The sequence below is a fragment of the Rousettus aegyptiacus genome, unplaced genomic scaffold, assembly GCF_014176215.1.
Source record: "Rousettus aegyptiacus isolate mRouAeg1 unplaced genomic scaffold, mRouAeg1.p scaffold_m13_p_3, whole genome shotgun sequence".
Lineage (NCBI taxonomy): Eukaryota > Metazoa > Chordata > Mammalia > Chiroptera > Pteropodidae > Rousettus > Rousettus aegyptiacus.
In genome coordinates this window covers 75,015,527-75,029,862 of record NW_023416306.1, presented here as the reverse complement: position 1 = coordinate 75,029,862, position 14,336 = coordinate 75,015,527, and the positions used below count along the sequence as shown (strand labels likewise).

Genomic DNA, 14,336 nt, shown 5'->3' with positions numbered 1-14,336 from the left:
GTCTGCCACCAATGGATTTCATGCAGCCTTTTTTTATGTCTCCTCCTTTGGTTCTAATGTATAAAGCGAACTGCAAAACTGCCATTCCCTGGAGCATTTTCTCAGTCTTTTGAGATTTTTGCTTCTGGGTCTGACCCTCAACCCTTGGCTCAAATAAGCTCTAAACTTTCCTTTAGATTTTGAATTTCTTTCTTTGACAGTATAGATCAATGGAATAGAATTGAGAGACTAGAAATAAATCTGTACATTTATGTTCAATTGATTTTTGACAAGAATGCCAAGACTATTCAATGGAGAATTGTCTTTTCAACAGATGGCTCTGGGACAACTATGTGACTATCCACATAGAAAAGAATGAAGTTAGACTCCTTCTCACATTATTTATAAAAATTAAGTCAAAATGGATCAAAGACCTAAATATAAGTGCTAAACCCATAAAACTCATAGAAATCACATAGGGGTAAATCTTCATGACCTTGGATTAGGCAGTGGTTTCTTAGATATGATACTCAAAGCACAAGCAATAAAAGAAAAGTTGATAAACCTTATCAAAATAAAAAACTTTGTGTTTCAAAGGACACTATCAAGAAAGTGAAAAGACAACCACATAATGGGAGAAAATATTGCAAATCATATGTCTGATAAGGGACTGACATTCAGAATGTATAAAGAACTATTACTATTCAACAGTAAAAAGAAAAACAACCCCATAAAAAATAAGCAGATGATTTGAATAGACATTTCTCCATAAGAGGACATACAGATGGCCAGTAATAACATGAAAAGATGCTCACATTTTAGTCATTAGGGAAATGCAAACCAATACCATGATGAGCTATCACCTCACACTCACTAGAATAGCCAACATAAAAAAGACAGACAATAACAAGTGTCGGTGGTGGTGAGGATGTAAAAATACTACATCTCATATGTTTCTGGTGGGAATATAAAATGCTGAAACTGCTTTGGAATACTGTTAGTCCCTCAAAATGTTAAATATAGAGTTACCACAAGATCCAGGAATTTCACTCCCAGGTATATACACTAGAGAACTGAAAACATATTCCATGAGTGTTCCCAGGAGCATTCTCCACAATATCCCCAAAGTGGAAGCAACTCAACTGCTGAATGGATAAACAGAATATAGTCTGTCCACACAAGGGAACAGTATTCAGCTGTAAAAAGGAGTGAAATACTGACACATGCTCTAACATGGATGAACCTTGGAAAACATTCTGCTGAGTGAAAGAAGCCAGATATAAAAGGGCACAAACTGTATAATTCCATTTATATAGAATGTCCATGATTGGCAACTCTGTAGAGACAAAAAGTAGAATAGTAGTTGCCAGGAGCTGGAGGAGGGGAGAAGATAGGAAGCAACTGCTAATGGGTCCCTTCCAGGTTTTTTTGGGGGGGGGGGTGGTGGTGATGAAAATGTTCTGGAATTAAATAGTGGTGATAGCTGCACAATATTGTGAATATACTAAAAATGACTGGGTCGTACACTTTAAAAGAATGGATTTTTATGGCCTATGAATTGTTTCTCAATAAAAAATAATTACAAAAAATGCAGCCATGTTAAATAAAATGAAGTAGAGGTCAGTGGGGACTTGACTTTATCAGGAATCTGCGGTCCGAATGTAAGCAGCACTTATCCAGATGAGCGGGAGAGGAAGGAGTTCTAGCTATCAGGAGCACAGAGTGAAGGTCTTAGGGAGGGGTGTGTGGAGGGACCATGTATCCTCTTATAACAAAGTAAAAGTAAATCATATCCTGCAGAATTGGCAAAAGGGGAGGGGAAACGTGCTCTCAACACATGGTGAGCAGGTATGTAACTTGGTACAAGTTTTATGAAAAGCCAGTTGGTAATACAGTACTTATCACAGGAATGTGTTGTGGATGAATAGTTCATGTCCAGAATACAGGATATATACTTGCATTAATAGTGTACAACATGATGCTACTTGTTTAAAATTCATGTTTCCTGTATTCTTCACAGTTATCCTATTCTACAGATGGGAAAACAGAGACTTAAAAGGTCCAGTGATTGGCTGACATTAACACAGGTGGTCAACCACGACGTGGGTCTGTATGAATGCAAAGCCTGCTCTTGTCCGACTATCAAGCCGGATGCAGAAACATATGCACGTTTTATAGGACTTTACCATTTGCCAGCAAGGGAAAGTGACATGTGCCTTTCATGCTTTTAAAAGAACAGAAGACAGAAGACCGAAATTTGAAGTCAGTGGTTTTTCTTGTTCATTTTTATATCTGAGTGCTCAGCTCATAGCACTAAATAAATGTTATATTGTGTAGATATGGTCTACTAGGCCTAGCAGTGGACATGCCAGTTAACATTTAAATTTAGAGATTAGGTAGTTCACTCATAGAGTATATATTCATCTTAAAATTATAATCAACCATTGGAAAACTCTAAGCATGTGATTCATCTTGGAGAATGTCAATTTATTGCTCTTTTAGGAAATGTACCTTTAGCCCCAACCGAAAGTTACCTGTATCCCTTTCTGGGTTACTATTTCAGTTGGGAAAAAATTGGCACCTAGGAAAACATAAAATGCGGGTTTGTGGTCTACTTTTTCTTTCTCAAATTTTAAAAACTTGTTATTTTGAAATAATTACAGACGTATTTGCTGTAAATATGGTTGTTTGTTTGTTTGTTTGCATTTCTTTATTAGGATCAGCCTCTTATTTATTTGTTTTTCCTCACTGCCCTTTAAGCGCAATACATGCTCATAGACACTCAATTGAATTAACATAGTTCAGGGGAAAGGCCTATTGAACAGCAAAATATCTAAATTCCAGAATAATTTTAGGGAAACAGAGAATGTTCAAGCACATCATATACCACAAATCACTACAAATTGGTGCTAATAAGTGAAATAAAAAGTTAATGAAAAAATTATGATTCATGAGATTCCCGTGTTGTCAAGTGAAGTGTTTGTTATAAGCTTTCTAGTTCTGATGACCAGAGGGATGTTGAAAGCACCTTAATGTCCTTAGCCCTTGGAGAATACATTCTATGAGCATTTATTTTGTGCCCATTATACCTGAGGCATTAGGAATGTGAAGAGGAATAAAGACACAGGTCTAAAGATTCCTCTGGGTAACAAAATGTGTAAATGGGTGCTGAAGGCCGTGCTGGGGTTGGGGATGATGGTGCTAACTCAACATTTTGGAGGTAAGCTTGAATGTTAGGGAGTTGACAGGGAGGGAGGAGATAACAATGACAGAGAGCTCTAACTAAAGGTTGACATTTTCTCTATTTTGAATTTTGGCAACACGGCTTTCTCACATTCTCTGTGCCAAGCATTCTGACATGATAAATCAGTGAAGAAAGGCATCATGCAAACAGACAAAGAGGTCCATGGGGACAGGATGTAGAAAGTGCTCTTACGAGATAAGGAGCTTTGTTATTCAAGGGGTGGAGGGACACTTTCTTGTACAGGTTTCCCCACTATCTGAGGGAAGGACATTCCTATGCAACCTTTCCTAAGTAGTATGTATCTATGTATTTGAAATTATGGTAAAATGCGCATATCATAAAATTTACCTTTTTAACCATTTTAAGTGTATAGTTCAGTGGCCTTAAGTACATTCATATTGTTGTGTCTAATTTTTTAAATAAATTTATTTATTTTAGTTTCAAGTATATAGTACATCGGTTAGACATCTATATAGTCCATAAAACTATCCTCCTAATTGCTCCTTCCCTCCCCTGACCCTCCACCTAGCCAACATATTAATGCTAACTAACTGCATTCCCTATGCCGTGCTCCCTATCCCTGTGACCATTCATCAGCTACTAATTTGTACTTCTTTAACCCTTTACCCTATTCTCCCAGCCCCCTAAACCCCTCTCCTCCCTGTCTGTCACCAAATTGTCCACTATATTTGTGAGTCTGTTTTTGATTCGTTTGTTCTTTCTATTCCTTAGATTCCATATATAAGTAAAATCATATAATGTTTATCTTTCTCTGTCTGACTTAAATATCTTCTAGGTTCATCAAAGCAATATCTTTTTCCATCCCCTTTCTTTTCATATGTAAGGGTCTTGTCTTCTTACCTATTCAGCCACTCTGTCTTTTGGTTTGAGCACTTAATTCTTTTCCATTTAAAGTACTTATTGATAGAAATGTAGTTGTTACAATTCTTTATTCTTATTTTTGATACATGTTTTTTCTTCTTAAAGAAGTCCCTCCAACATTTCCTGTAATACCGCTTGGTGGTGATAAATTCCTTTAGCTTATTTTTATCTAGGAAGCTCTTTATCTGTCCTTCAACTCTAAATGATAGCTTTGCTAGATAAATTATCTTGGTTGTAAATCCTAGGTCTTTATTCTGTCAAATATTTTTTGCCAAGCCATTCTGTCCTGCATAGTTTCTTTTGAGAAATTAGCTGCCTGTCTTATGGGTGTTCCCTTATAAGTAACTGTTTTTCTCTTGCTGCTTTTAATATTCTTTCTTTACATTTAACTTTTGTCATTTTAATTATGATGTGTATTGGCATGGGCGTCTTTGGATCCCTGATTTCTGGAATTCTGTGAGCTTCTTGGGGTTTTATGTCCATTCCCTTCACCAGATTAGGAATGTTCTCCATCATTATTTCTTCAAACAGTTGTTCAAGATCTTGATTTTCTTCAGTTACACCGATCAGATGAATATTTGGACCCTTAATAGTGTCCCATATTCTCCTTAAATTATTTTTTTAAGTCTTGGCATCTTATTTCTTGCCATTCTGATTGTGTGTTCTTGGCTTTTCCATCCTCTAGGTAAGGCATTTGACCCTCTTCTTTATTCACTTTGTTTATTCCTTTGTTTATTGCATTTAATATACTTCTCATCTCAGATAATGTGTTCTTCATTTCAGACTGGTTCCCTTTTGTAATTTCCATATCCATTTTTATTTTTTTTTATCTCTTTGTTAAAGTTCTCCCTGAATTAATATACACTTCCCCTAAGTTCATTGAGCATCTTTATAACCAGTGTTTTGAATTCTGCATCTGTTAGGTTACTTGACTCCATTATGTCTGGATCTCTGTTCTGTTCTCTCATATGGCTTCTGCTTCTTTGTATTCCCATTTTGGCTGACTTTCTGTGTCTGTTTCTATGTACTAAGCAAAGCTTCTAAATCTCCTGGTCTTATTAGTGTGGATTTGTGAAGTAGGTGTCCAGTGGCACAGTCCTGAGAAGGGTTCAGCTGCAGGTCACATTTAGCCCAAGCCTCTTCCTCTCTGGAGCCACCTGTTAAGATTCAGCAAGCAGTCCACAGATGCTGTGCTTATACTTGCTTCAAAAGGCCACACCAGAAACCAAGGTCAGCTGCCTCCAGTGTGAGTCTAGGCACTACACTACTCAGCAAGGAGCACCTGACTCACTGAGGATACAGCTGGTTGTGGCTTGGGTGGGGCCGTGAGTTGGGGGAGGTGGGGTTTCAGGGAATCCTCTGGGCGGAGCAACCTCTGTTGTCCAGTTTGATGACATCAGATGTCACGGCTAGGGTGGCGCTGTGTCTGGTGCACTGGTAGTGGCGGGGGGGGGGGTGGGTGCTCAACAGGGAACAATGGATACCACCGACACTTCTATACTTTGAGTCTCGACTTGGCGCTCACTCTGACTGTCTCCCTGTAAGTAAGTCCCTGGTGCCCTCTGTGCGCAGCCAAATCGACACTGGTGCTCAGAGTGAGCAGGTCCCTCACCGTGAAAATCCACTCGTGGACACAGCCCCTTTAAGTGGTGTCTGCTGCTGCCGCTGCTGTAGCCTCCATCTCAGGCAGCCTCGTTTCCTTGCCCCACCACTATTGCAGAGTGATTTCTTGGATTTCTTCCTAGTTGTATGGCTTTTTCATACAACTAGGCGATTTTTCCTTGCTGCTGCTCCTTATTTCCATCACAACTTAGATTTGGTCACCAGAGGAATGAACAAAGCCTGTGTTATGTACACTGTTTTTTTTTTCCCTCTCTCTCTAATTCTTTCTTAATTCATGAAATACTCCTACCTTTGAACCTTCTAGAATTGTCTCTGTACTATTGTTGTTTTGATATTACACCAAGACATGGAAGTTTTTTGGCTCATTTATTCTTTTGATTTTATTTAGCATTTAGCGGAACATCTCAAAGGAGGATTTGGGCTCTCAGTTCTCAGAAAGTTTTCTTTATTACCTCTTCTCTATAATATTATGTTTGCATCTTATATTTGATGGATGTTGTAATGTCTGGATCTATCTTCTATGTCTCTTACATTTTCTTCTACTCATCCCACCTCTTTGTACTTCTCTGCTGTTGGTGTTCAGCACGGTCAGTTCCCCGGCGTCCATTTGCTACTTCCACGTGTGTTTCAGGAGTGGTGCCCGTCTCTAAGACTGGTCTGGATTACTCTAAGCCAATCATTGTAATCACTTTCCCCTTTAAAGGATTGGTTCAGCAACCAGGATGAAGCTAGAACAAGCATCCTCTTGGCAACATTCCCTTGGTGCTCTCTGTTCTTCTCAGTGTTCCTATGTGTCCACCCTCTACTGTATACATTGTGTTTGTGACTTTCTTCTTCAGTGCTGTTCTGGTAGGCTTTCGTCTTTCAGGGATCCTTCATGTGGCTGGTCTACCAACATGCCCCTTTTTCTGTTTTCCACTGTAATTCCACTGTAATTAGGGATTCACTCTCCTGCCACTACTAGAGATTCGAGTGGAGCGGGGAGGCTGCTGTGGGCATTCAGACAGCAAACATCACCCAGAACCTTTATTAAGCAGAGCTGAGTGCTGTTCAGAGCTCAGCTTAGCTTCACACCAGGAATTCCCTATCTCAGGCAGATACTTTATTAAGACAAAGAGGGCTTGTTATGTAATTTTAAAAGCATTATCAATTGGAGAATAGTTAAGGACTTTGAAAGATACACAAAGTATAATTTCAAGCTTTTAAGGATGAGTTTCTATTGTATTTAAAAATCCAGTAAGTGTGTTAAAAAATATATATATGTAATTTTTTAAAATATATATTTTAAAAAATCATCAGTAAAACAAATCCTCCTTAATTCCACCACACAAAGATAGCCCTGGGCAGCAGTTGATCAAAGCCAAGGTTTATGGTTGATCTGAGGTGGTCTGGGTTCAAATCCTGGCTCCCCCCAGTGACACTGTAAGCTTATAATTTCACCTAAGGCACTGGTTCCCCAGGTGTGGCCTCTAATCAAACATCAGCAACAGGCCCCACCCAGACTTACTGAGTTAGAAATTCAGGGGTAGGGGTGGGGTGTGGAACATGGGGGTTTGGGGAAGGCAACATTCCGGGTTTGACAAAATCTCTAGGTGCTTCCAGTTTGTGAACATCACTTTAAGCAAAGTTTGTTTTATTTGCCCTTTAGCCGTATAATTATTTGAAATTGCATAAGTAATACACTGATACATTTCTATTGTAAAAAGTTAACATCATAAGACATATATAGAATGAAAAAACAAAAGTCCCTATTCGCCACCATCATGTATCAGATTCCTTCCCAGTGGTCAGTGCAATTACCAGTTTGGGGCCTATTCTTATAGAACTTTTTTTTCTGTGCATTATACATGCATATACGCAGACATGTACACTAGAAATATGTAGTTTTGTGGGTTTTCCTTTTTTGGTTTTAACATAAATGGTATCACAGTAGGCATATTTTCTTGAAGTTAGCTTTATTATTATTATTAATTTTACTTGCCTTGGATTTTTTTTTTTTCCAAAAAGAGAGTCATCTTTTTTATTTTTAATTACTGCTTGGATCGACCACTATTTATTTAACTTCTTTTACAGACAACTATACAGTGAAAATCTTTGCACGTGTGTTTTTGTAAAATGTGTGTGAATCTCACTTGAGTGATTTTTCACAAGAGAAGTTTTTGGGTCAGAAGAGAAGAATGCACATCTATATCTTGAGCCATTCTCTGAAATGGTTGCATTGACTCTGGTTCCACAAACAGTAAATAAGAAAATACAGTTTCCTTTCATTTCCACCCAAACTAATGTCATTAAACTTTTCAATTTTTGCCAATTTTTAATTTCTTATTGTGGTTTTAATTGTTAAGCTTTGAGCACTAGCAATGTTTAGCATATCTTCACACATTTGGTGGCTGTCTGTTGTCTCCTGGAAAGTCCCTCCTCATGCTCTACCTCCATTTCTATACCGCATAATGGAGTTAGTCATGGTATCTGTTATGTAAGGCTAGTGCAAGGCCCCTGCCCAAAGTGGTCAGCACAGTGCCTGGCACATGGTGAATGCTGAACAAATATTCGCTCTTACAATTAAATTAACATTTTGGTTGACTTCCTTTCATTTTTATATGTAGGTTTTTAAAGACTCAGTTATAACCATACTGTATATATAATTTGAGTTTTCATTGACAATATTACATCCTTTTCCACAGTAATTATATAGTCTTCATAAATATGTAATAATGACAAAATCCATTCAGTGGCTTGACCACACTGAGCACTGTCTCCTAAGGGACATTTAGTTTGTTTCTTTGTCCTTATAAATAACAGTTGACAAAGCATCTTTGTTCATGAAGCTTTTTAAGGAGTAGGGGTAATTAGGATCCAGGCCTCTGTTATAATTTCAGAAGTGAAGTTTCTGAAGCAAAAAAAGAACTGTTTTGAACTTCTTTATATATATAGTGAAGTTATTTTCTGTGTAGTTATACATATTTTAAAAATAATACTCATTATTAGAGTAATGCACTTACTTATTGCACTTATTATGAAAAAAGAATTCCAGCAGTCTTGAACAGTGTGAAATAAAAGAACAAGACCACTTTTCTCCCTTAGCATACTCCCCGTGGCACCCCAGGTGTGTATCTTATCACACCCTTTTGATGCAGGACAGGGCAAATTCCCACAAGTACCAAGAGAATTCCCCTATACCAAGAGATGGTTCTTGGCTGAGCACAAAAAAGAATTCAAATGCATGCTAGAGTTCGAGTCAAAAGGAAAGTTTATTAGAGAAGCGGTAATGCTCCAAAGACAGTGTGGTCTCCTCTCAGAGGCAGAGAGCCTGAGACTCAGAGGGACACAGAGATAGAGACGTAGACAGTATGAAGAATAGAGAAAAAGACTTTTATATATCATTCTTAATTTCTATAAATTACAGTTTAAGGACTTTGTTTACTCATTTTCCTTTGATGGTATGGGCATACAGTATGAAAAGATAAGAGTATGTAGCAAGAAAGGGTAAAAATATGTAGTGTAAAAGGCCTGCTGGCAGTGCCAGGCCTCTTTAATCCATAGGTACCCCATGGTTTTAGGCATAGAGAATGAATGATTGTGTTCATTTTGTGTAGGGCAGGACTTAAAGACACCGCTTTTCTGTTTTGTTAGCAATCCCAGCAGAAAACTTCCTTTGTTCTGCAGGTTTCCTCAGTGGTCTGGCTGTAAGGCTGATCAGCATATTGCAGTCTCTGAATATAGCTTGATATAATGTTTTAGTTCTCTTGTCTCCTCCCTACATTACTTTGTCTGTATAATCACACATACAGTGTAAATGTGTGTTTGATTGGCAGAGAAAACATGAAGAAAAAGAAGAAATTTTTCTAGATTATTATTATTTTAAATGAAAGCTAAGACACTCAACTTTTTAATTTTTTTTTTTTTAAGCATTTGCACACACATTTTATTATGATTTATCCTTCTATTTCTCAGGGTCATGGAATTTCAGGCTGTAACCTGTCTTTCTTTAAATAATACCTTTTAAGATGGATCCTCGCTGAAACTCAGGTCTGGCCATAGCCCTGAAGAATAAACACTAGGGCCATAGCCCTGAAGAATAAACCCCCAGTGCCCCCACAAGGCCCCAGGAAGGGTTGGGTTCTGCTTAGACAGTCCAGACTTTGTCAGTGGCCTGAGGGCCTGGGAGACCTAGGAATGTATTTGAGTATTGTTTTGCAGAACAAAACAACAATGACACACTAAGCTGCCCTGCAAAGGCTCTGCACTCAGTCCTGAAGGTCCAGAACATCCAGGAAGAGTGAGTTCATTTTGAGGCCTGGGGGTTACTTCAGGTTTTAGTGAGTGCCTGAGCGTCCTCTGGCCTCCTAGCAACCCTGCCTGTGAACCCTGAATATCAGACAGTTTTCTGTTGTTCTTGGACCCAGGCCTCTCCTTCCTTAACTTCTTGGATCCCATAAGGGACCTTCTGCAATTCTGGCTCTAACAGTGTTTACCCTTCCCTTATCCCCTTCTTTCTTTGAGAGTGCCAGTGGAAGGACAGACCCGCTGCCAGAGCTGCAAGGACAGTTCTGGTGTCACCCTCAGCCCACTCTTGGCCATGGCTCCCTCATATCTCCAGCTCTCCCCAACCTCTGAGATGGCATCTCTCGGCTCTCCAGGATGAGAAGAGAGAAAGTGGGCATCAGAGTCTGGGGAGGGTGACACAGCTGTGACTAGACTAATCGTCCCCCACTCATTTTTTAGCTCCCTGCTCTTTCCTCTCATTTGTAGCCAGCTCAGACCCACAGTTGCAAAGAGCCATCTTTATCAAGACTCTTTTTACGAAATAATGGCTTTTGTCTTAGTACTATGGAGGTTATCACTCTTTTCTTATGCGTTGAAAGAGAAATATTTTCCCATTATTTTCTTGCCCTGGATGAATTGAATTTTCTTTCAGGGTCTTTGTAAGTTGCAGCTTTTTCTGATGGCTTTGATTTCTTGCCTGTACACCCACATTATTTCTTTGAATTTTTGAACAAGCCAGCTCAGTTTATTCTATCAGTGACATTCTTACTTCTGTTACAAGAACTCTGACTCCACCCCTAGATGTTTTTGCTTTTAACATTTATCATTCAGAAAGCTAATTTTATTCTGTGCTCTTGAGTTATTATTTCTACCAACAGCACTGTTTGCCCACATTTCTCTGTTTCCTGTAGAAAGGCTTCAGAAACTTGATTAGAATGATTTTATTTTACTATCATGAACTTGGCTTTTCACAGAGTCCATTTGCCAATGTTCTGCCATCAATTGCCTAAGATTTGGGATGTTTTGATGTCCTTGCTGGGGGCTTTATGTCCAGGACTAATCACAGAAACAGAGGAATCAAAAGACATAATGTTTTGGGAACCTCAAGGTGATCTATAGTTTGAAGAAATAAAACACACTGAAATGTATGCCATTTTTAGCTAAGTGTGAACTGTAGATGAGCCTTTAGCTACATGTGTGAAGGTGCCCCTAGGAACCTGGTCTAAAGTGTACAAATAATAGTATGATATCTCAAGCCACATGTATGCCAGGTGAGATACTTTACAGGTGGGTTTATACTCACAGCAAATCCAAGAAGTAGATTTAAGGAAAGCAAGGCTCTGGGAAAGTAAATTTTAAGAAATATTTAGAACCAAGGTGACAACTATTAGGTGGAAGAACCAAGATTTGAACTTATGTAGCCTGTATACAACATTGATTCGATAAAGAAAGCTTGAAAAGTTAGATGTGCCTTTATATAGGCAAATATCAGTCTTGGGTGGACATCAGAGCACTCATAGAGATTGTACGGGGTGTGGAACTTGCATTTCTAACAAGTTACCAAATGATACAGGGGCTGCTGGCCAGGGAGAACACTTTAAGATCTACTGCCCCAGACTTAACAGCTCTTGTGAGCTGTGCTCCACGGTTCCTTCTTTACTTTCCCAGCAATTTGTCTTTTACTCTGGCTTTGGCACATTTCTTTTGCTGCCCTGTGGTATAACTTTCATAGATATGAATGGTGACCTCTAAGATCTCTGAAGGCACTCTGAGATCTGTTTGATTTCTCTCCACCTGAGCATCCTAATAGGTTTGGATAAGTGTTTATGAGTTGTGACATGACCGATGTAGGAGATTTCTTACATGTAGCTAGCAAACAAATGTTTGTATTATTAACTGCTACCATTTATGATTACTTAGGTATTTTATTTTAAAGTCATTTCAGAGATAATTTTTTTGCCCAGTACCAGGAGCGTAAAAGGCAAATTACTCAGTATGCTGACAATAAAATATTCAAGATGTAATAGACTTTTCTTCAGGTCTATCATGGATGACCTCCTCATCTATGGGCCATGCTTGAAAATAATAGTCCTGGGTACACCGTAATTTCAAATGATCTTTAGAAGGTGCCTTTAATAGCCACTGAGGGTAGAAATCACCAGAATTAACTGTTCATAAATTCTCCTTACTTCCTCTAGCCCGAAAGATTTGGGACTGAGGAGCAGTTACCGTTAATTGTGCAGCTCTTGGAAGTTGCACTGGACCTGTCACTCCTGGAAGTAGTTCCAGACAGTTCCAACAAAACCCTCAATGTGGACTCATTGGCCTGGCTGGGATCACATACCTATTTCTGAATGATCACTATGGTGCTGGGACGGAATTCAGTGATGCTTGTTGTAGGACTAACCTACCTGAGAAGCATGGCTGGTCTCCCTGACCACTTCACCCTCCGACGCATCATTAGAACAAGGTAGCTCTCCAGAGGATCGAGGAGGGTGGTTACAGATACCTCTTTATTAGAGTCACCAGATGTCTTTGATCACTTTGTGATCAATTCTGCATCATTGCTTGGTGGTCCAATTTAATTAAGCATGGTCTTTTTATTTTCTTTTTTTTTTGGTGGAAAATATTTAATTTTTCATTATTTTGTCATACAAGTAGAAATGGACACATTCTTGTTATGTAATATTTAGAAAATATAGAAGCATTTGAAGGTAACCTTCCTCGTCCTTCCTCATCGTTCCTGCTGCCCACCACTTCTCAGCAGCACCTGCTGCTCTACCTTTATTTCCTCTCTGTGCCCTCATGTCTCCAAAGGTGGACCCAGTGAACCAAGCCTCTTTGTGTTCAGACCCTTAAGTGGTCACCACCCCTTGAATCTGGACTGACACTGTGACTTGCTTTAACCAATAAAATGTGGAGGAAGTAATAGTGTTTGAGGGGACTTTAAGCTTAAATTATTTTAAAAATGCCTGCAGTTGGAATCATATTTTGGATGTTCCCTAAATGTGTAACTGTATACTTATTGATAAACATTTGAGGACAGGGTTCAAATTTTCCCTTAATATAGGCAATGAAGTGATGAATATTTCACATGTACAATTTCACACACTTGTGCATGTTTTTACTGCTACCTAGAATTAATCAGTTCTGGACCTACCTCCACAAAATACAATAGCCTTTTGCATGTTTCCTTTCTCCTCTCAAACCTCTCTTTTATATCTGTCCTCTATTAGCCATGTTGAGATCTTCAAAGATTTAATTTTCCATCATTGTAAAAAAAAAATATATTTAGAGTTACACATCAGTTACACATCAATCATTCTTAAGGCATAAGTTGTACTGGTAACGTTCACTGATTCTTTTGTTATTGTTTCTCCTAGCCCACCTCCTCCTTTTTTTGGTATTTGTAATGATTCTTTCAAAGAGTATCTGTGGGTGGTTAACTTTCTGAGTCCTCGCTTTACCCTCCCACTAGAATGCTAGTTTAGGTGGAAATAGGATTCGTGGCTCAAAACCTCTCCAGACTTTCAGTGATGTTATCTTCATGTATTTAGTGCTGAAGGAGAACTTTCTTTGTAAGTAACTAGTTTCTTCTTCCTCTCATGAATGCTTTCAAGGTGTATCTCTCTTGATCCTTTTGTGCTGAAATTAAGTTGCCATGCATTCAAAAGTACATCTTTTTAAAAAATATTTCTTCTGGGATCCTTGAATCTATAAACATTACTGTCTCCTTCCAACACTAAACATTTTATTCTCTTCATTCTTGAATATTTCATTTCTTTTATCTTTTCTTCCCCCCACCTCTGGAATTCCTATGAGGCATATGCAAGAATTTCTGCATCTAAACTCTAAGACTTTCTTTACACTTTCTTTTATATTTCAGTCCCTTTGGTGTTGGGAGGTTTTCTGGGCTCCATTGTCCAAGCTTTTATAAATCTTCAGTTTTGTACATCTCTGGAGCCCATTGACTAAGTTTTGTATTTATATCTTAAATCAATCCATTTTCTCTCTGCTAGTGAAAACCAAGAAGGCATAGGTCAGAAAAATCAAACTCTTCTTCTTCTTCTGCGTGGTGACAAAAAGGTAAAAAAATGCCTTGGAATTCATTGAAGAAGAAAAGTATATGATATTTATAATAAATACTACAAAGTATTATAAAAGGCAATAAGTAACATTTGGAGACAACTCTTCTGTTTATGAATAAAAAACTTGATATCAAATATAAGTTCCTCTCAAGGTAATATGAGATTTCAATTGGAACTCAGTTTTTGAGGGGTGAGGGAACTTTACAATATAATTTGAGAGTTCTTAAGGAAAAGTACACGCAAGAGACATAGGA

General features: G+C 38.4%; 1 protein-coding gene across 7 annotated transcripts in view; it reads left to right on the top strand.

The window, feature by feature from the left end:
• SHC3 (SHC adaptor protein 3) overlaps nucleotides 1-14,336 on the top strand; it is a 148,916-nt gene that overhangs the window by 17,782 nt on the left and 116,798 nt on the right. Inside the window, exon 1 of one of the 7 annotated variants that reach the window (XM_036238636.1) lies at nucleotides 2,039-2,241. The exons of the other annotated variants lie outside the window; for them this stretch is intronic. The gene's annotated coding sequence lies outside the window, so the exon portion shown is untranslated. Of the gene's footprint in view, nucleotides 1-2,038; nucleotides 2,242-14,336 lie in introns of those variants that run through there. 7 annotated transcript variants of the gene reach the window in all.